Raw genomic sequence first — 24,323 nt, 5'->3', positions numbered from 1 at the left:
CATGTGTCTGTGGCTTTTCCTTCTAGGATTTTATTTTTGCTTTGTCTTTCTCTGAAGTCATGAGAAATGATTATTCCTCTAATCTGAAACTATTCTCCTCTACAATTTATATCATCACAGTGACTTTTATACTCACTTGTAGAAAAGTTTGGCTATTAATTTTATTAGGAGACACAAAGATACAACTCTTTGATTTTAATACCTTTTAAGCAAAAGTAAAACATTACTAAAAAATCCTTAAGTTATTATGTGTGACTTGAAGGAAATGAGTACTTGGCATTGAATTCACAACAATTCTATGAGAGAGACAAAGGGTAAATCGAATGTCATCAGGGTGTTCATTGAACAAAAGTCATATATTCAGAATAGAGTCTAGTACCCTGACCTCTTTGATTCTAAATTTTGTGGTCTTTACTACACCACAGTATCTTGCAAAAGATTTTAGCAAGCCTCTAGATTATACTTCTTTTTAATTTATAGGAAGGAGTGAGGAGCACATTTCTAGATTACCTATTTATATTCTTAGCTTTTCTGCTTTTCAAATAATGAAGAAATAGCATTTAGTAACTCTCATTTTCTAAACTTATTTCTGAGGGAAAAAAACACTTTGTCAACAAGAAAAATTGGTATCTATGACTCAAACATAACGTTCTGTACGTGCAGTCTAGATTGTGGGTAAGAAACATAGAATGAAATATTTGTATTTTATTCCCAATCCCTAAACTTCAAGCAAGGAAGAGAGCAGACAGGAAACACAGTGGGGGAAAGGTATATTTGGGTGAATTGTGGCTTTTAACACTAGTATCTAACCTATTTTTTTTAAAAAAGAAATCTTATTTAAGTCAGATAACCTGACTGAACAGGAGAATGCAAAATATTCCCATGGAACATTTGTGCTACATAGAAGTCTGTAAAGTGTCAGATTTAAAGTAATGAGAGAGGAGGCAGTTAGAGGCTGGTTAGGCAGATAGAGAAGGAAGGTCTCAGGAGAAGGTAAATGTTCACAGGAACACCTGCAGGAGAGCACCTACACTGCCTCTGCAGCTCACAGGAAGAAATGTGCTTTAGAATTTTCCCTTGTGGCAGGTTGTTGCTCAGAGAGGACTGTCCCAACTTAGGCCAAGACACAATAAATCAACCTAAATGTCCTTAACTTGATGCAACTAATTATAATGTCATTAACATGACATTAGTATTGTGGTTTTTAGTCCCCCAACTCCCTGCCTCCCTGCCTCCCCACCATGGGTTTGCTAAAGCACTCATGGGCAATAAGCAAGATAGAGTTACTCTGGCCAACCCCAAGCATGTGCAGGTGCAACATCCTTCTTCCGTTTTGGGCAGAACCCACGGAAGACTTCCTTGCTCTTGCCACATGAAAGAACTAGAACTCAGCCCCATTTCTGGCAACCTGCTTTCTCGTCCTCTCTCTTTGCTGAGAGCTCCCCTTTTGCTTAATAAATCCTACTCTACTCACTCTTCAGTGTCCGTATGCCTTATTCATCTTGGTCACGGGACAAGAACTAAGACCTAGCTGAACTAGGAACTAAGCAGACTGCAACAGTAATTCATAGTCTCATAGAAATGCCTTGGAGTTGTTTTTGTTTTGTTTTGTTTTGTTTTGTTTTTCCCTAAGAAGGCAAAAGTAGCTAGCATCACTGATATAGAAAGCAATATTATGGGTTTTCAGCTACCTTCCATATGTAGCAAAATTCCAGGGCTGGCTAGAGTCAGAAGAGCACAACCTTTGCAAGCATCTTCCAATATATAAAACATTAACATCAGCCTAATTTCTTAAGAAAATAATACAATGGGAATGGTCCTAGAAAATAATAGCAGAGAGACAAAAGGGTGACATAGAGGCAAATATGAACACAGAGATGACAGAAATAAGGAAGAAAGTGAAGCAGAAAAATAACAAATATCTGTATAAGGATAGTAGAGAACTGTTATCAACTAGAAAAAAAGAATAAATGTTTTTTGGTTTGGTATAAAGAAGAAATTTCAAAAATTCAGAATATGAAGAAAACATATAGGTAAATCAAGAGACGAAGGGATGAAGAAGGTAGAAGAGACAGAGAAGAAAGAAACGAGAGAAAGAGATGAGAAAAAAGGGAAAAGAGGGGGAGGCAGGGGGACAGAGAAAGGTGGAAGTAGAGAACAGTGATGCAATAAATCAGAATTGTTCACCAAGTTTTAGGTAAAATTAATAAAAAGTACCCATAATTAGAAATAGCAGTGTACATATAACTGCAAGGTAAAAAATAACAAGATAGTAGCCTATAATTCTGAAAAGATGAAAATAGTTTACACCTCCGTTATGCTTTCTGGAGTGGAAAAGAGTTAAAGGTAGAGTTAGCTCTCTGGGAAATGTCATTTTCTGCAGGGACATATTATCAATGAGACAGGATTTTCCATTGGGATGAAAACTACTCTTTAAGAAATTAATCAAAATCCAGAACTCAAGTAGAAAATTTCACAGTAGTAAAGAAGTAAACTATAATGCCTGTTAAGATTATGATTTAAAAATAAAATACAGAAGTAAAAAATAATTTTTGGAATGTAAGTGTAGGTTTAAATTGTGTAATATTGGCTGAGTGCTGTGGCTCATGCCTGTAATCCTAACACTTTGGGAGGCAAAGGCAGGAGGATCATTTGGGCCCAGGAATTTGAGACCAGTCTGGGCAACATAGCGAGACCTTTTCTCTACTAAAAATAAGCAAAATTAGTTGGGCATGGTGGTGCATGCATATAATCCCAGCTACTTGGGAAGCTGAGATGAGAGGATTGCTTGAGCTTGGAAAGTTGATGCTGCAGTGAGCCAAGATCATGCCACCACACTCCAGCGTGAGCAACAAAACAAGATCCTGTCTGAAAAATAAATATATAAATAAAAAATAAATGTATAATTTTAAACACATTTTATTTAGAGTGAGTATACACATTTTACATTTCAAAGAGTGGGGTTGGAAAGACTGAAGGTTATTTTTGAACTAAAATTGAATTTTTTCTTCAAAAATAGAAAAATAAAAATAATTAGCTTTTTTATTTCTTGGCACTTGTAGACAATTTAGACTTCAGTAAAATTTTTATTAAACTGAAACAATGAAAAAGAATGAACAGGATTCAAGAAGAACAAATAACCACAATAGAGAAAAGTAAATAAATATATAAGCCATTAGAGAACTAGACAATAGAAAATACTAGCAATGAAGTATACAATATCAAGTATGACTGTGAGTTTAAATGGGCTAAGTTCCCCAATTAGAAGATACAAATTCTAAAATGTGGTTTAGAAAATCTATCAGTAAAAAAATAGAACTCGAGTGGTAAGATAGCCAATAAACAAAATAATAAAGAAGATGTAAACATATTTTTAGACAAAATAGAATTGAATTAGAAAGCATTTAATAGAGTGAAGGTAATACTTTACGTTTATAAAGGGAAACATGCGATGAGGATCATGAAATAAGATCTCTGTATTAAAAATCCATAAAATGCCTGCATTTATTTATTTACTTTAACCATTTTTAAAAGTAGATCTCTTGGAGTAGATTTTTATTGAAATATGTTCCTTTTTAGTATTCTGTAATTAAAATTCATTTTAATAGATGATATAGTTTGGATGTTTGTCCCATCCAAATCTCATGTTGAAATCTGATCCCCAGTGTTGGAGGTGAGGCCTGGTGGGAGGTGCTTGGGTCATGGAGAAAGATCTCTGGTGAATGACCTGGTGCCCTCCCCATGGCAATGAGTGAGTCTTCACACTCTTAGTTAATGGGAGAGCTGCTGGTTTAAAAGAGGCTGGCATCTCTCTTGCTTCCTTTGCTCTGGCTCCCTCTCTTGCCATGTGACATGGCTGCTCTCTTTCATTTTCTAGCATGAGTGAAAGCTTCCTGCAGTACTGACCAGGAGCAGATGCTGGTGCCATACTTCTTGTACAACCTGCAGAACTGTGAGCTAAATAAATCTCTTTTCTTTACAAATTACTCAGTCTCGAGTATTCCTTTCTAGCAACACAAAATGGTCTAATATAATAGATTAACATTTTTAAAATAACCAGATCATAATTTTTAAAAATTAGCTTAATATTCAGGAAGTGTTTATCCTTCCTAGAACTGTTCACTCTCGGTTCTCTTTTGTTATTTATATTCTCACCAACCAGCAAAATTTTCTTCCACAGTTCTACTGAGGGACGTTTAAATCTTTTCTTGGGTATACCCTTCCTACATTACAATAATGAGCCCCGTGTATCCTTAATTGCAGAGAAACCTCTGTTTTGTATTCATTTGTTTTATACCAATTTTTTTTCTTCCAATCTCATCATTTCCAGAGGGAAGCAAAAGTTCAATTCAGGAAATTTTATGACTGTGTCATTATGTCAGTGTAAAGATTATTCTGCAAACATGCAAATAAACTAACAAAAAGACTTAGTACTCAATAGGGCATTGAAATTCTCCTTTACAGCACAGCAGCCAGTGATACAAATTGAGTTTCATTCCATGGAACTGCAAAGTAGCTACTTCCAAAAAGCTGAATTTCAGCACTAAAAGATGGGGTTGTCAAGGTACTTACAATAGGGGACCCTCTTGGCGCTTTGCTCCTACATCATTAGGCGTTAAGAGTCTTCACTCAACTGGAATTTGTTTCAAATACACAATTTGAAGTCATATAATTATATACAGCTTAAGACACATCTGAGATTTGTTGAAAGTACAAGAGGAGATGATAGGTCTCTAAGAAACATTAGGCCCTGAGAAGAAGTCTTTATAATTAGAGGTGGATCTGATATTATGATGATTTTTTAATTTCATTGACAGGGTATATTATTCTGGCTTGCATGTTCTGTCACAGAATTTGTTGGGTTTATTTCTCTAGTGCTGAATATGGAAATATATCCTGTAAGAAATATTTTTTCTTTGAAAGAAAAGCTATTAATTCACACTGAAACTTCTGGATAAATGCATAGTAGAAAAATAATGGGAAAACAAACAAATATGAGAAAAGGAAAGAGTAGCCTAGCAGAATAATGGAAGCTATTGGGGGGTGGATTTTTAATAATTACCATGCAAGAGAAAAATATTAAAAGGTGGTTTCTGATCTCTACACTTTGTTGACAGAACATAAACAGAGAGTCTGTAGAGAGAACCAATCGATTTCCTTTTCTCTAATGATACAGACCTGCTTGGGAAATAGGGCATGAGGATTGGTACAGCATGTTGCAATTGTTGTTACCTTCAGATGAATTCTCACTGTACACGTGCCAGATTCTGGTTTAGCAATTGACACATATAAATTAGCCGTGTAGTATCCATTATAACAAAAATTCCAATATAGTAATATAAGGAAGTATCTAAAACAGAGGTTCCCATGATTCCTTCGTTTATGGTGCACGTAATTTTTCAAAATTATTCCTAAGCCAAAATAAATTTCCAGCAGTTCTTTTTATTAAGTAGTTAAGTACAAAAAGTTAATAGTAGAAGTCGTGGATATCCAAAGGTACTGTTGTGTTTCCCTAGAAAATTAAAAGTATCCCATTGTGCCTTTTGAATACATTGCTGCACACCAGGATGGCAGTTTGGAAGCCACAGGACTAAAGTTATTTTGCTTGTGAATCTTCATTACAATTGGTTATAAATAAATCAGGCTGAGAAATATGTTAAATCAACTTTTATTTTAATTATGTTTGTACAGTAGGTGTAAAAGTTGCACTAAAAAAAAACTACTACAAGCAGAAGCAGGGCAAAGAGCTGAAGGTAATTTTCACTTCCTTTTACTTTTTAAAGGTATTATCATTTATTCAAATATGCATTATCAAGTAATTTATATATACTTCATTTAATAATAATATTCCTATCCCATAGGCATGTTTTTCCATATCCTTCCTGCCTGGTCATGTAGAACTCAAATAAAGTTTCTTCAATTTGAACTTTAACAAAGAAAGGGGACATGTAAGAAATCCACAGCATGAAAAACAATTATTTTTACTTCGGAATAACAACTAAATGTTGGTGACATAGGTAATGGGAAATGAAATACATATGGTGCAGTTGGAATTGCAAAGCATTTGCTCTAAATATATGTAACCTTCAACCTAGGTACAACCCCAGTGACAATATTTTATTCATTTAAAAATTTGCACAGTGGCTCACACCTGTAGTCCCACCACTTTGGGAGGCTGAGGCCTCAGGTGATCAGTTGCATCACCTGAGGTCAAGAGTTCGAGACCAGCCAATATGGTGAAACTCCATCTCTACTAAAAATACAAAAATTAGCTGAGTGTGGTGGCACACACCTGTAATCCCAGCTACTCAGGAGGCTGAGGTAGAATTGCTTGAACCCAGCAGGTGGAGGTTGCAGTGAGCCGAGATTGCCCCACTGCGCTCTAGCCTGGAAGGCAAAGTGACACTCCTTCTCAAAAAAAGAAAAAAATAATAATAATTCAAACTTAACTGTGATCTATGTCAATGTCTGTCAACATCATAAGACACAATGAAAGCAGGTAGGTTGTGCCATATTCTAATGCCATCATTGCCAAAGCAATGCTAATGTTTATGTCTGTAGCTACTGCACATATTTATCACTATGACCAAGTGTTACAAAGCACTAGAGAGGGAGAGCATGGGTGAATACAGATATGTTCACATGCTAGCAAGAATATTGTTGAAAGTTACTGAATTTTAAAGATTTGAAATAATAAATGAGTGTCACAGAAGACATTGAGATATACAGATGACTAGAGAAATCGAGGTGTAGATAAATAGACTGTGGTGGAATATATTCTATTTTGCATGGTAAAGTAAATAAAGAAATGTCAGTAGGTAGATTTGTGTGAGAGTGTTTTGTCAAGTCCTAATCCTGCGCCTTTTCTAGGTGTGTGATCTTGGACAAATTATTCAAGTTACCTGTATCTCAATTACCTCATTTTTATTATCATCATGGGAACAATAATATACTTAAATTTTAGGAATATTACAAAGATTATATTAGTAAATATATGTAAAGGATGTAAATTTGTGTCTATTAACTAGTAACTGCTGTATAAGCGTTAGCAATTACCGTTATTGTTTTATTGTTAGTGTTTAATTATTATTAAAAAATCAAAGGTACCACATATAAAATACCAAAGCAATAGAAGTAAATATTGCATTTACTGTAATTAGAAAAAATAAATAAAAAATATTTTTATTAAATTATAGTTACTGTATTTTCATTTTAAAGCATCTCCCATATGGTAGTTGCATCATGACAATGTATGTAACATTTGTCTCTCACAGTATGTTGTTTGGCCCCAAGTGATTTTTTTGCCTTAATGTAAAGAATGTTGAATGTTAGATCTTGTATTTAATTCATTGAAAATCTATAGTAAATTAATTTCTAATATTTTCAATCACTTTTCTGAAGGTTTGTACTTGTTTTTCAAAATAAGTAAAATAAGAGGCTATTAAATGATTAACAGAATATGAATATTGATTAAACTCTTGATAACCAGTAAAATTTTGGTAAACAGAATAATCAGAAAATAAAGTTTTCTGATATTAGTAATATTGGTTGACTTTTTTTGAATATCTACTTTGTGCTAGAAACTCAAAGTGTTTTATGTGTATCAACTCGGTTTATTTTATTGATACATAATATTTTACATATTTATGGTGTACATGTGAGTGTCTGTTACGTGCATAGAATTTGTAATGTTTGAGTCAAGCTATACGGGGTATCCATCACCTTGAGTATTTAGCATCACTATATGTTGGGACCATTTTAACTTTTCTCTTGTACCTACTTTGAAATATACAATATATTGTTGCTAACTATAGTCATCCTACTCTGCTATTGAATATTAGACTTTTTTCTTCTATGTAACTCTGTTTGTATCCATTAGCCAACCTTTCTTCATCCCACTCACATACCCTTACCAGCCTCTGGTATCTAACATTCTACTCTCCACTTGTTTGCCAACTCAATCTTCACAGAACATTATGTAAGTATTGTTATTGCCCCATTTACAGATGAGGAAAGAGATATTTAGATTTAGTGATAGGGTTCAGATTTGTATCCAGATGGTCTAGAATTTTGGTTTTTATTCCCCTTAACCACCATCTTATAATAGAAAGATAATCACCATATTAAAACAAGCACTGCTGGCTACAGATCAAAATGAAAATCTGAAACACAAAGTCTTTCTCTTTCTGCAGTACTATATTGAACCTGACTTTGTCTTAGTAATGGTTAAGGTTTTACACTGAAAAGAGTTTACTTTCTTTAAATTTGTCTTTTCTAAAATTCAATGTAAAATACAGTTTTCTTATTCTGTCTGCTAACATTGTAGTAAACTAGCTCAGTATAGGAATTTCAAAATATTCTTAATAAAATTGTTTTGGATAAATACTACAACAACTTTGGATGAATATAGAAAGTTTTTAAAACAGTATATTGAGAAGGAATCTATGTGCAACAAACTGCACATGTTTAAAGTGACAAATTTTATATCTTTTGACAAATTTATGTACTCATAAACCATCACCACATTCATGGTAATGTGTATATCTATCATTTCCTCCCCAATTCTCCTGACTTCAAACCTATCACATTGAAGTATGATGTTAGCCCTGGGCTTGTGATATATGGCCTTTATTATGTTGTGATACATTCCTTCTATAAACCTAGTTTGTTGAGCATTTTTATTGACAAAGGGTGTTAAATTGTGTCAATTTTTAGTCTGTGTCTATTAAAATGATCATATGCTTTTTATCCTGCATATGTTGAACCATCCTTGCATTCCAGGAATAAATCCCATTTGATCACGGAGTAAGATCCTTCTAATGTGCTCTTAAATTCAGTTTGGTTGTATATTTTGTTGAAATTTTCTACATCTATGTTCAGCAGGATATTGTCTTTAAATTTTCTTTTCTTAGAGTATCTTTGTCAGGCATTGGTATCAGGGTATTGCTGGTCTCATAAAATAAATTTGGAAATGTTCTCTCCAGTTCAATATTTTTTGAAACAGTTTGAGAATAATTGGCCTTAATTCCTTTTTTAATATTTTGTAGAATTCACCAGTGAAGCCATCTGGTCCTTTCATTGTTGGGAGATATTTTATTTGATTCAATCTCCTAACTTATTATTTGTCTGTTGAGATTTTCTATATCTTCATAAGTCAGTTTTGGTAAGTTGTATTTTTCTAGGAAGTTATCCATTTCTCTAGGTTATGCACTTTGTTACCATATAATTGAAAATACTATTTCTGTAGCATCAGTTATAATTTATTATCTTTCATTTATAATTTTATTATTTGAGTATTCTCTCATTTTCTTTGACTAGCTAAAGTTTTATCTATTTTGTTTATGCTTTTTTTAAAAAAAAGAATCTTAGTTTCTTGGCTCTATTGTTTTTCTAGTCTATTTCTTTGATTTATTCTCTACTTTTTTGTTTCTTTCATTCAGCTAACTTTCGGATTAGTTTGTTTTTACTTTTCCAGTTACTTGAGGCATAAGGTTAGATTATTTATTAAAGATCTCTCTTTATGTAGGTGTGTATTGCTATAAACTTCCTTCTGAGTGCTTTTGCTACATTTATAAATTTTGGTATGTTAGTTTTCATTTTCATTTCTCTAATTTTCTTTTTCAGTTCCCTTTTGATTTCTTCTTTGACTCATTGGGAGTTTAGGATTGTTTGTTTAATTTTCATGTATTTTTGAGTTTTCCAATTTTCCTCCTGCTATTGATTTATAGTTTCATACCATTGTGGCTGGAAAACATAACTGATATGATTTCAGTCTTCTTAAATGTAGACTTGTTTTGTGGCATAACATGTAAGGTATCATGAATAATGTTCTGTATGTTCTTGAGAAGAATGCTTGTCTTGCTGCTGTTGGGTGGAATGTTCTGTATAGGTCAGTCAGGTCCATTTTGTCTATAGAGTTGTTTAAGTTTGATGTTTCCTTACTAATTTTCTATTTGGATGTTTTATGCATTGATGAAAGTGAAATACAGCAGTCTTCTGCTATTATTGTATTTCTGCTTATAGATTCTGTTTTTCAATACCTTTATTAAGTGTATATTTTTCAAATATTTTATCTATGTGTGTGGCTGGTCTTTTCCTTTTCTCAATAATATCTTTCAAAGGACAACATTTTTAGATTTTGATTAAGTTTAATGAATAAATTTGTTTATTTCTGAATCCTGCTTGTGATGTTATATCTAAGAAATATTTGTCTAACCAAGTTTGCAAAGAATTCTCATGTGTTTTATGTAGAATTTTAAAATTTCAGTTTTTAACTTTTGGTGCATTATACATTTTGAGTGAATTTTGTCTATGGTGTGAGATATGTACGAAAGTGCTTTTATTTTTGCCAATAGAAATTCAATAGTTTCAGAAACATCCGTTAAAAACTATCTTTTCTTAACTGATGTGCTTTTATATTTTTGTTAAAAAAGTAAGCTATCAATACATGATAATTCTGGCCTCAAAGATGAATTAAGGAATATTTCCTCCTCCTCAATTTACTGGAAAGTTTGAGTAGAATAAGTTTATTTTTTTCTTAAATATTTGGTGAAATATCCCTTGGATTCCATCTACCACTAGGGTTTTCTTTGCGATGAAGTTTGCAACTATGAATTCAATGCCTTCAACAGTCAAAAATCGATTGTTGATTTCCCTTTTGTAGTTTCTTACTTACCTCCCTCCATTTTAAAGGAATATTATACACACACCCAGGTTTGCTCACATATTCTATATTTGGATCTATATATGTATTTATTTAGAAATTAACCTTAAGCCAGGCATGGTGGTGTGTGCCTGTGATCTCAACTACTTGGGAGGCAGGGGCAGGAGGATCCCTTGAGCTCAAGAATTCAAGACCAACGATAGCAGCAGTAAGCACTCTGGCAGTTAGGTGAAGATGCCTGGTGAAACCCCATTTTCAACCCTGAAAGCCAATCTACAAGTGAAATCCATGGACCAGATTGAGAACCTCTCTTCCTGTTCAGCACCCTTTCTTCTGATTAATCCTTACCCTTCACCTGTTTTACATATACCTACTTTTCTCTAACTGGTTTTTTACACTACCCTGCCCACCTTTGACTGGCGTCTTTGTTTTAGCCTTTCTGCATACTCACAAACCAGTCACTATGCACTCCCCCATTCTGAGCCCATAAAAGCCCCAAGCCTTGCCACACTGGAGGAGAAACCACCCAACTTTGGGTGGGGAACCACCCTCACATTCCCTCTCCACTGAGAACTGTTCTGTCACTTAATAAAATTCTTCTCCACTCTCCTCCCACTACAATTGTCAGTGCTACCTCATTCTTCTTGGATGTAAGACAAGAATCTAGGACCTGCTGAGCAGCATGGGCCAAAGGAACTGTAAGCTCTAAAGTTGTAAGGTCTAAAGTGATTAATCCACTCCAGCATTCCAATCTCCCTAAGCCTTTGAATCCCTTCTTCTTCATTAAATGATCAGGCATTTCCAGCTCGTTCACAGTGGGCCATCTTTTGATCCATATTTCAGCTAACTAAGCAAATAAATGACAAGAACCTTTTTTAACTCCCCGAGCTGCAACACTAAATGCAGGATTCCTTCTTAGTGGGCACATATCAATAAATTCAGCCTGGTCCAACTTTATGTTCCTTCCACCATTATCCCACACCCTTAATATCCATTCCCATGCCTGTTCTCCAGATTTCTGCTTATATAAATGAGAAAACTCAAGCAGTTCTTTTGGAGTGTAGTGCACCTCCTCATGGGTCACATTCAGAATCTCACCTCTGGGGGCCTGCCGGGATTTCGTTACAGGTCTAGAAGCAAACAGGGGTGTTGGGGGTAGGTCCTGAGGATAATCAGCATTGTCTTGACTGACAACTGCCTCAGGGGAAGCCATCACTCTTGCCTCAGGTAGTACATGGTTAATCTCCTCAGACAAAGGTGGAAAGGCTGAAGGCAGCGTGGGTCGGGGAGTGGATGTTGCTACCACTGGAGGTGGGGAGGTTGTTTCTTCTGGCAAAAAAAGGCTCATAAGAGTTTACAAGCTCAGTATCTCCAGTTTCCTTATTCCAAATTGCAGCCTCCTATTCTTTTCCAATTAATACCCCTACTTTAACAGTAGACACTTGGTGAGACTGAGTGTGTACCTTTCTTTGCAGGTCAGCCACTTGCATGAGAAGAGCTTGTGCCTGATTTTCTGCGATTTCAGCCCTTTGTCTACAGGAGATAAGACTCTCGCTTGGCAATCTTAGAAGACTTGAGGCTCAGTATGCGCTTCTGGAGCCAGGAGTTAGAATACCTGAGCTCATCCTTTTTCTTTTGTCACTTTGTCCAGCAAACTTAGGAGCAACTAAACAACTTCATTATATTCCTTGGTACTCCACATATGGTCAAAAGTAATATGTACAGAGTCACTAAACTCCTTGCCTTTCATTAGCAGTGAATCAGGAGTGTCAAATGCATTTATTTTGCATAACTGTCTAAATAGTTCATGCCATGGACTATTAATGTTCTCCATACTAGAGTCCTTAGCATTTTTCGATCTAATGTTAAACACCAAACTCCAGAAAACCTACAACCCACTAAAGAAATCCATCCTTAAAATTCTATTCTTCTAGAACCACTACTAGTACCAAAATCTGCATTAGTCAAGGTCCTCTAGAGGGACAGGACTAATAGGATAGATGTATATATAAAACGGAGTTTATTAAGAAGTCTTCACTCACATGATCATAAGGTAAAGTTCCACAATAGGCTGTCTTCATGCTGAAGAGCAAAGAAGTCATTCCAAGTCCCAAAATCTCAAAAGTAGGGAAGCCAAAAGTACAGCCTTCAGTCTGTGGCTGATGGCCCAAAAGCCCATGGCAAATCACTGGTGTTAAGTCTGAGAGTCTAGAAACAGAAGAACTTGGAGTCTGGTGTTCAAGGGTAGGAAGAAGCATCCAGCACAGGAGAAAGATGAAGGCCAGAAGACTCAGCAAGTCTGCTCTTCCACCTTCCTGCCATGCTGGCATCTGATTAGATGGTGCCCAACCAGATTGAGAGTGGGTCTGCCTCTCCCAGTGCACTGACTCAAATGTTAATCTCCTTTGGCAACACCCTTACAGACACACCCAGGATCAGTATTTTGCATTCTTCAATCCAATCAAGCTGACACTCAATATTAAGCATCACGGAACTCCAAGAGTTAAAAATGAATAGATATCTCTCAAAATCTGTTTTTCTCTTCCAGCTGTGCCTTCTTACTAAACTGTAGAAACTGCATTTTTTTCCTAGCCATGCTTCTTGAAGGGCTCCACCCTGAGGCCAGAAATCAATTAGGAAATTGGCAAATGAAAAATCTTACAACTACTGCTTCTTTTTCTGTCTGTCTGTGTAATTATATATGTGTAGTTTGTATCATGTTTATATTGTTAAAAAGCTCTAATTAATTTGCTTAAAGAAAACATAAGCACTTAGATCAAATATTTTTAAAGGAAAAATAAAAGCTGTAATGCCTTTTAGTTCATGTGACTTTAATCTTCGAGAAATAAAAGCAGCTTTCAAGGTTATTGGCAAAGTAAAAATGTCTTCAAAATGTAAATATGTGGTCTAAATTACATGGTCAGATATTGGGTCTCCTAAATGCTTTAAGTAAGCTGCTTCTTTGGCTTTTGAAAATTGTTGGACTTGCCTGTTTTACAGTTTGATAAGGCATAGAGTCATGTGGAGTTAACCATGCCCCTAACTATGCTGAAAAGAGTCAGACCTTATCTGCACCTAGTACATAATTAAAACGACTTGCCAAGTTTTACACCAAAATTAAAAATTACTAAGAGTTACCATTATAACATGTTATTGAGACTACTGAAGATAGATTTACATGCAAGGTGTGTAAGGAAAGTAGAATGTGTTTTTAGTAAAAGATTATAAGAAGGCATGGGAATGTAAATTTTTGCCTCATTTAGAGGGTTAAAGGATTGTTTCAAATTAAATAAAGCTAAAGGTTTGAATAAGTTGTGGACGGTTTGTAAAAATTAATCTTGTAAAAGCAATTCTTTGTATGAACATATTGACTAAACTCACAATGGTATTATTTGTTTTTTCTGTAAACTGAACATTGAAATCAAAGCACAACAAGGTTTTCTTAAGACACAGATCTACACTTTAACAAAAATTTTTGAAGGGTTATAAAAGGTTTATAAGAATCTCCCCTCATGGTCAAACTGGTTAAGCATAATATAAAGTTTTAAACCCTTAACATATTTGATGGGATTCCAAAAATCAAATTTCAGCTTCAAATTTGTCATTTCTAACCCCTAACTTTTGGACACTACAGAGGGCTCCTAAAGCATCCAAAAGAGAGGTAAACAGGATTATTTGACATGTTTAGTTACATGAGATTTCTAAAACTGTAATGTCTGAGTGTATCCTATCATTCATAATTAAGGTTATTAGGTTAAGTTATTGTAAACCACATAAATAACCAAATTTTCTTGTCAGTCATGTTTTTGACTGTGACTACCTGAAGACAATTTTGTCATTCACAGACAATGGTTATCTTGTTTTAATCCTCTTCAAAAGGTGGTGTATAATCAGCTATAGGACCTTGACAGGTGTTCTCAAATGCACATTTCTTATTGGAGATTATGACATTTGAAGAGAGGAAAAACATTTAGGACTGATGGAGAACTAAAATGTTCATTAATATCAAGCAGAACAAGAGTTAACTAAATGGACTAAATTAATAGAAGACTAAATAAATCTTTTTAACATTTTGCTTGAAACACTTTGTTTTTCAGAGTCAGGGAAACTTTTATTTTGAGCTATTTACAGCTATTAAGAATTGAATAAGGTATACTCTTGTGAACAAAATTTGGAGCATATTTGTTTCTCTCTGTCTGGTTTCCTCAAAACGTAGAAACTATTGGTGAATATTCTCAACTTATGACAATGTAGTTATTTGCATAAGTGCAATAAGAATACATTTTCTTTCGCAACAGCACACAATTGGAGAAACTGACAAGGCTTTGACTGGAATAATGTGCTTCCCTGTAAGGAATCAAGCTTGACTTACAGAGTCAGTAAAAGCCCGTTGAAAAAACTGGCCTCACACCTTGTTTACACAGTTCCTGTACAGGGTTCCTAACCTGTGGTAAGTAAAGAATGTAATGTTTTACAGGTCCAGGAGCCCCAAGTTATCTTGTGACCTCAAGAAGAGAGGAATTTATCCAATTCACAGGTATTTGAGACTAAAACCCATGGCTGGGCTCGGCTTTAAAAATTCTTACCTGACATTCCTTATGGAACAGACTTCCATCCGAGCCAATTTAAAAAGCCTGTGTGAAAATATTTATTCTTGCTGCACTTTATGCAAATAATCAGGCCAAATGTAAGACTAAAGTTTATTTTGCAAACAAATCAATTCTATTATGATTTATTTTTAACAAAAATAAGAACTGGAGACAGAAAATTATGTTTCAAAACTTATCATACACTTGTCATTAAATTCTAGTATCATTAATTGTCTTTAAGTTCTTGTCTGCATTTTAGACTAACCCTGCTTATTCCTGTGAACCAACCAGTGATCTCTGGCTGCAGCTCAGATGAAACAAAATGGATGGATAATGGAAAATAAGAGCAATGGACCTAACCAAGCCATGACCCATGCACCCAAGTCTTAGCAGGTATAACAATAGCCTCCAGTTATCTGGGCATGTTGGCAGCCTTGGGATTGTTAAGCTGTCCTTCCCCCCTTGTTTCATTTTGATCCGTGTCTTCTAATAACCTAGTTTGTCTTTTCTCGCATTTTGGCCATCAGACTCCAAATGGTCATGCAAATGGGTGCCTCAGATGATGCCTCTCTTTTAACAGGGACCCTTAGACAGGCCTCTGAGGGAGATCTGACTGCTGTCTTCCTAAAACAGTGCCCCCTGTCAGCAGAAAGCAGTGAAGATCAGTCATCGTCCCCATCCTAATGGCAGTTAGATGTACCTCTTCAGAGGGGAAAATTGATAGTGGCAGGAAACAGTCAAATGCCTAGGCAGATAGGGGAAGGTCCCTGGTGAAACCCCACCTTCAAGCCAAAGACAGTTTAAAGCCTGAAAGCCAAGCTAGAAGTCAAATCCATGAACCAGATTAGGAATGTCACTTCCCATTTGGCACACTTTCCTCTGATTGATTCTCACCCTTCACCTATTTTATATATACCTAACCTTCCCTAATTGATTTTTTTACGCTGTCATGCCCACCTTTGAGTAGTGTCTTAGTTTTAGCTTTTTTGCATACTCACGAACCAATCAGCATGCACTCCCCAATTCTCAGCCCATCAAAGCCCTGGACCCCGCCATACTGGGGGAGAAACCATCTGACATCAGGTGGGGGATCACCCTCTCATCCCGTCTCCACTGAGAGCTGTTCTGTCACTCAGTAAAATTTTTCCCTGTCTTCCTCACCCTTCAATTGTCAGCATAACCTCATTCTTCTTGGATGCGGGACAAGAACCTGGGACCTGCTGAACAGCAGGGGCAAAAGGAGCTGTATGCTGTAGCCCTGCCATCCTTTGCCAGTGCCAGGTGGCGTCCCCATGAGATGGGAAACAGAGGCAAGGCCAGGCCAGTCTGGGAGCTGCAGGCTGGAGTGGGGCAATTAGGAAAAATGAGCTGAGGCCCTACTGGCCACAAGTTTCCTGCTGGCAAAGCAGGACTGAGAAACATCCTGCATCACCAACATAGTGAAAATCCATCTCAAAAAATTAAAAATTAAAAAATAATTAACCTCAAGTATTCCAATTTTTTTAAAGTTCTCTTTCATGTTATCATATAAAGTCAATGCAAGTAAGGATGTATTTTTTTTTATTTCCCTGAAATCTGAAAACTATTTAAATTTGTGTCTAATGACAGTACTTATTACCTAAAATTATTTATAACATGAGGAAAGATACTAATCTAGAGATCAGGATACTTTGTTACAATTCCTATGGCTATTGACTAGATCACTACCATGTGACTTAGAACAGTCCACTCAGTCTCCCTGGACATGATTTTTCCAGAAGGTGAAACTATGTATTTAGCTCAATGATTTCTGTACTCTTTCCTTACTCAAGCTTTCTATAGTATCCTGATTGTTTGATCGAAAGCATCTCTTATTTTACTTAAATAGGTATGACTATTAAAGTGTGGAGACATATTACATACCAGGGAAAAGAGAATTTGATTATATAGTTATGACTGCACAGGGGAAAATACCTCCACTTTGAAAAAGATATTCTCTTCATATAGGAAGTTAAGTTTAACCAATGCCTGACAATGTACTTTAGTGTGCTTAACTGGATCTTTAGCTGAATATAAGAAACTTTTCTCTATTCAATTTATACCCCAGGGAAATGAGTGGAAAATGCAGATATAATGTTGATACATATTGTAAAGTTCTTTTACCTGGAAATTTTTTTTCCTCAGATGTTTTACTGCACCAATGTTGGAAGCCGGAAAGCATGGAATGCTTAACTGAAAAGCTCACATGTAAATGTCTAGGTAACTAGTCCACAAACATGTACAATATATGTACCCTTTTAATATTTTACAACAGTCCCAAGAGGCAATAAGGCTGTGACTGTGTTAGCATAAACTTAGGACATGATGATCTTACCAATAGTTTTAAAATAAAATAACTACATAGTTCTTTTACTAACAAACAGAGAAGTAATCTTACTCAATTTTTTCAACACATACTAAACAGACAGATCACATACATATTCCCCAGATGTTTGTGATTATCTATATTTGAACACTTATGCATTTGAAACCATGTGGCAGAGCTTAGCTCATGCCTCTGTGTAATTTTCTGTTTGGCCAGGTATCCAGTTTGATTCTAAATGTTTCAGGAAGATAGAGAAAGTGTTATCAGGGAAAAGAGTGAAGTTATATATATATATATATATGTATATACATATATATGTGTGTGTGTGTGTGTGTAGGTTATGTGTGTATATATATAAATTATACACAGTGTATATATGTACACACATATATATGTGTGTGTGTATACGTACAGACACACACATATATATATATTCATTGTGTTAAGTGAAATATTTTATCTCTGGTAATCAAATTAGCTCAATCATTTGTACTACAAATAAAGCATTCTGATCTTAAGCAACATTATCTAGTTCCTAGTTGGTACTTCATAAGTAAAAATGATTTAGAGTCAGGTGACCTATTAGTGAATAACTAACTCTGTAACCCTCCATAATTTATTTAATCATGATTTACTTCACTTTCTTCAATGAAAAAGTCTAAGAATTCATTCTAAGAGGTTTGTAATTGGGTTGAATGTGTTGAAGCATAAGTGCAAGACACTAATATACACCCTTCTCTTGCTTTCTGCATTCTTACATACTCAAACATTCAATATCTATCTGTAATCCATTTTTTCAGATTTGATTGAGGATCTTGTTGGAAATACGGTCATTATTTCACAGTAAAGTGGGATAAAATGAGAGAGCTTTGGGAGCTCATGGAAGATGACCTATCTCTCCTTAGTGCTAATGTCCTCTAAGCCACAGCCCACCTTTTTGCTGAGCAAAAATTTCAACACTTGTATACTAATATTTATATATTATTTAAAATACCTAGAGACAATTCCAAAAGTTTAAACTCTGAAAATTTATTCAGAGATATGGATCCTTTCTGAAAACACTAAAGCTTTTTCCAAATTCATGACATTTTAACCAAGAAAAAAATGCTATGTAGAGTTCTTTTCTTTTGAGATTAATTTTGAAATTCTGGATAAGCAAAGATTCATAGTTCAGTTTTGAAGTAATATTTGATAGCTATAAATGACACAGTTCTCTTCCCTTACAGACTTCAAAGCATTTTTTAAGAGTAGCCTGTGAATCCTTAGAACATTTTTTTCTGACAAGAAGTAAATGTTATTATCCATATTTTCTCCCGGTGTAAAAAATATATATGAAGCTGCCAGGCGCAGTGGCTCACACATGTAATCCCAACACTTTGGGAGACCAGGATGGGCAGATCACCTGAGGTCAGGAGTTCCAGACTAGCCTGGCCAACATGGGGAAACCCTATCACCACTAAAAATACAAAAATTAGCCAGGTGTGGTGGCACACACCTGTAATCCTAGGTACTTGGGAGGCTGAGGTAGAAGAATCGCTTGAACCCAGGAGGTGGAGGTTGCAGTGAGCCGAGATTGTGCCATTGCACTCCTGTCTGGGTGCCAGAGTGAGATTTCTTCTCAAAAAAAAAAACAACAACAAAAAAAAACAAAAACAAGAAGCTATTCTGAAAGCATTCCAGAGATATAGAAATTGGGAATAAAATTAATGACTTATGATGCCCTCTTTTAAGTACTAAACTATGTTGCATTTTTCAGATTACACAGCTAATATCAATAAAAATATTTCAATACTTTTTGAAATTGTAAAGAAAATCAAAATTTTATAAAATTCCATATTTATTGTCTTATTGATTCTTCTTTATAAAATTTTTTCCCTGTTTGTAAAGCTCTTAGAAGTGATTTTTAATGACATTTCAGATGTAGAAATAAATATAGATTGTTTCAAGGTGTTGTTGAATAAATTAATAAATTGGTGGTAAGGACAAAAAACTTGATTTCTTTCCATTATCTTAATGACTTTCTTTATTTGTTGCTTTCAACAAATAAAGGTTTCAGCTTTATATAATTTTTTACACTCACTTGAAGTAGATAAAAAGGTTAAGTATATTTTTTTCTTGGTAATGAAATGTAATTATATTTATAACGTGCTTAGTAAAAGAAAAAATGTATATTGAGCCATTTCTCACCAACCGACAGAACCCTAATTAGTGAGTAAAATTTGTTATTTATTATGGCTTTCTTTTGAGTTAACCTTTAAAAATAATTTTGTCTTCCTTTAAATACTTTTGAAGAAATTATTAGATACCTATAGATAATATTATTTTATATTAATTTTCACTTGTATATGTAAAACATATTTGTTTTGTTTAATTGCCCAATGTCATATAATTTTTCTCTTTCAAATAACATGTTATTTTTGAATCTTGTTATATGAACAAATAACTTACCTCAAAATAATCTTAATAATGAAATATCATTGATTTACAGTGAGATAGTCAGTAATATATTAGATCTCAATGACCACTTAGAAAAAGTATTTTGTTTAATGGTCCTGAATGCAAAATTTATTAATCATGCAGCTATTCTCATTTTTAAAGTATGTCATATTTCCATTATTCATTTCTGTGTTACTTTTGTGTACCAATTAAGAGGATACTACAGATCTTCTCATTTCAAAGTTCAAAGGGCATCAAACTGCAGTCAGTTTCAGCCTTGAATTAATCATTGCTATTTTTAATGCATAAAGATCCTGTGTCAAATCCTAAAAGCTTGATCTTACAACCAGTGCCATATCCTCTTTCATTAAAGTACCAGATGTTGTCAATTTGTAGTTTGCACATTTAAATAATATACTAATCTAAAATATGCCTTCACTGAAACTATAAAGAAAACTGATTCCTTATCTGATCACTATTGAATGACAAAAAGGCACTGACAAGTTATTTTATAGAACACGACAGCATTTTTCATCAAAATTCGTTATTATTAAGATATCTCTAGATTTTGTAGTTAAAATATTTGAGGGCCAACATTTACATTTTCACTAATTCTAGACATTTGGACAAAAGTAATTTCCTATAATGTAGTTCCCCAAATATGAAAATGACAAAAAATGGAGCTTGTTGCAAGAAAAATATTTTGCAAATTGACAAACTAAAGGCAGTGACAACACCCTTGCATAGCTAGTAACATCATTCCAGCATTTTAATGTCTACCCAATTATTTTTTTTTATGTTGGATCTTTATATTCATTAAGGCTGTAATGGGGTGCAAGCCAGTAAGCAAGCCATATATGCAATCAACATCTAGAAAAAGGATACCTTTGAGGCAAGTACTGGATATAATGACATAAAAGATGCTATCCTGAGCCAAGATGTGTCACTTTCTAACTTCGATATAGATTTTCCTTTCGAGTGTCAGTAGTCTTTATTTTCATGTTAACTTCAGGCTGAGTCATCTTTAAAAAGATTAAACATGGAAGTCTACCAATGTTTCCATGCTGGTCTTTCCACAACCATGCGAATCCAATTATGTCCCTCCACTACCCCAACACACATAAACACACACACACACACACACACACACACACACACACACACACACAGAGTCACATGGATATATCTCTGTCTCTAACTTGATGGCTACCTGTGTCTGTGTCTATGTTTACATATATATCTCTGTATATATAAACATTTCCATGCCAACACACAGACTCTTAAAACCTCAAAAAGAGTATAGCTTATTTGATGCATTTTGTTTACCTGTTTTCTTTTGCATGTCCAAGCAACTGAACGGGCTCAACTCTGTGAGGCCAAGTGGTTTGCAAAGAGATGTGGTACTCATTAATTCACACAAATCATGATCCACAAATTCCTGTTACAAGATTGTTTTTTTGAAGCAGACTGGGACCCTGTGGCTGTCATAAACTTCCTGTGCTAGGCCAGCCGACCAGAAGGGAATTGCTTTTGAGAACAGCCCCTTAGCTGGCTGCACTGCAGAACTGCTTCAACATGCCAACAGTTCCCTCACAGGTTGCCCAAGCAGTTTCTACTGGCCTGATAGGTATTTTTTGTCCATCCCCAAAAGCATGGTGAGGGAGAAACCTGGAATAGCTGTGTGGCATTGCTAACAAAGAGCAAACTTTCCAGTACAGCTGAATGATTTCAGTGACTTTTTCAACACTGTTTCCTATTTTGCTGACAAGACACTCACTACATGGTGCAAAGTATTGCTGGGACATGACAGACTCATCATGTTCAATTTTCCTGAGAATTGAGAACCATAGGTGAGTGACAGACCTACTTTGTTTTATTAAACAATAATTTTATCAAATATAAACCATGCCTTTCTCTTTTAACAGAAATAGGATTCTATATGTATATATATATTTCTTTTTAGCCAAAATGGTTTTGGGTGTGAGATTCTAAAGCACGCTCCCTTTTTGAGATGCTGGATTTGCTAATCTGTCAAAGCAAGTAACTAATGTGCTGCTCAGGTATCTGCAGAGTTTCTTCTTCATTATATGGAACACTGAGCAATTGCATTGGGAAGACTCAGAAATGCCAGGGTCATTACCATCTGGAAAAAGCACAGGAAAAAAGCCGACTGGCTGTGATGCTGAAGAGTTGGATTACTGGAAAACTCAGTAATGGGCAGACCCCTATGCTTATATCCACTGGAAAAAGGGTCTGTCAATTCTAGCAAAATAATGGTGCAAGTTATGGGATGAAGAAATATGTTTTCCAATATTTATTGTGAAATTTTCATTTCATATTAAGAATTATTTTTAAATGTAGTACAATTTCAATCCTTTGCTCAGTAGCTCTCTCCCTGAAAATATTCCATTTTTACTGTTATTTCATTCACTTTGTTTTTACCTATTTATATAGAACTCTGATTTACTGCTAAGTTTGTAAAAATAAACTATTGTTCTAAGTTCAATGGAAATACCTACATTCAAGAGGTATAGAATAATATGTACACAACTATTTTAAAGTAAGTATATAAACATTACTGTACATATTTTTTAAAAAAAGAAAAATAAAGCTAAAATAATTGTTACAAACAGAAAAAAAAAATCAGGATAAACTGAGCATTATTTTTTAGTACGGTTCTTAAGGAATGCTCTTAAAATGAGTACAAAAAGTATATATAGATTAAATCTGTTACAAACCTCAAACTAAGCCTACTCACTAAATTAGACCTAGGCTCATAAAGATATTAACAAAAATTTGGATCAAAAATAGAGAAATTAGCAAGGATAAAGTAACAGTTCAAAATCACAGAGCTGGCCAAAAATGAAAAATTCATAGTAATTTTCTTTGTTCATTTGGTAATTACTATCCTATCTGTATTTATTCTTCTAATATATTTTTAGGACAGAGATTCATTGCTACTGACTCTATATCTACTGCTATATTCTTATCCAATGTTAAGGTTCAGTGCTTCTGAGATTTCATATTTTTATTGATGCCAAATTAATTCACATATATAAGTACTAACACAGTTTTGCAATGCAGTTGTTTTATTGCTTGCTTGATTGAGAGAGAAAGAAAGAGAGAGAGATGGCTCAGATCATCACAGGCCTTGAAGTCCCTCCACTCCAGACAACGAGGATAATATACTTGTATGCCCTTGACCTGATATTAAAAATTCTATTTTTTTCATTTTTATTGACTATTAATGCTTCTTAAGTTTATAATATGTGTGAATAGATTTCCATGGCACAGATTTGCATATTTTATAGAAAAAAATCTACTTTCTCTGTTAGAAGAGCTGGAGTTGACAGTGCTATTTTTGGTGGGAAGACAGAAAAATGATGCTTTGAGGAATTAACTCTTATTTGTCATGTATTAATGCTGGTATCATGGATGATCAACGCATGCCATGGCTTTGAATAATAAATTAAAAATAAAAAATGATTACTTGCACTGATAAAATTATATGTGAATTTTTCCAGCCAAAGATCAATACGTAGTTGAGGTATAAGTGGTATACCATCTCCTCATGCATCAAACGCACACAAACAGACTCGCAGCACAAAAAATTGTTAGTGACATTTGTCTTTGCTTTGAAGGAATCAATAATTAATTGGGTTTGCAACTTCATTAACCTCTTTTAGTACTTTAGGAAAGTACATGTAGTCTTTTGGAGGTTAATAAAAGAAGTCTGCGTAGGTGAAACAAGCAAGCAAACAGAAAGACCCTGAAGTAGAATTACAACCCAAGTGCAATCCCATCCCCTTCTCTGCTTTGTTTTGTTTCAGTGACTCTATGACCACATAGTGTATTATACGGTTTATTTATTTATTTTATTTATTGTCTCTCCTTTTAAACTAGAGTATGAGCTCCAGGAATGCAAGGGTTTTTGTTTGTTTTGTTTGATACTATATCTCTAGTGCTTATATCTGTTCCTGGCCCACAAGAGAAGTTTAATATCAATTTATTGAACGTAGGAATAAACAAAACGCTTCATATGTGTTTTTCTTTCTACCTAGATAATGTAAGAAATGCCATGACTCTAATCAACTAATACTATGTGGTAATTAGGTCCATCAGTATTTAATTGTGTAAAACCATCAGCTGTTGTTTGTGATACGAAGATGTGTAAACAGGAGACTCTTTCTCCAGAAACTGTAATTAAGTTTATCCAGAAACCACAGAATCACACGACAGGAAATGATGTTGGTGAACTGTGGATTGTAGGGAATAAATGAAGAAAAGGAAT

This window comes from Pan troglodytes, chromosome 3 (genome assembly GCF_028858775.2).
Source record: "Pan troglodytes isolate AG18354 chromosome 3, NHGRI_mPanTro3-v2.0_pri, whole genome shotgun sequence".
NCBI lineage: Eukaryota > Metazoa > Chordata > Mammalia > Primates > Hominidae > Pan > Pan troglodytes.
This window is presented reverse-complemented; position numbering follows the sequence as displayed.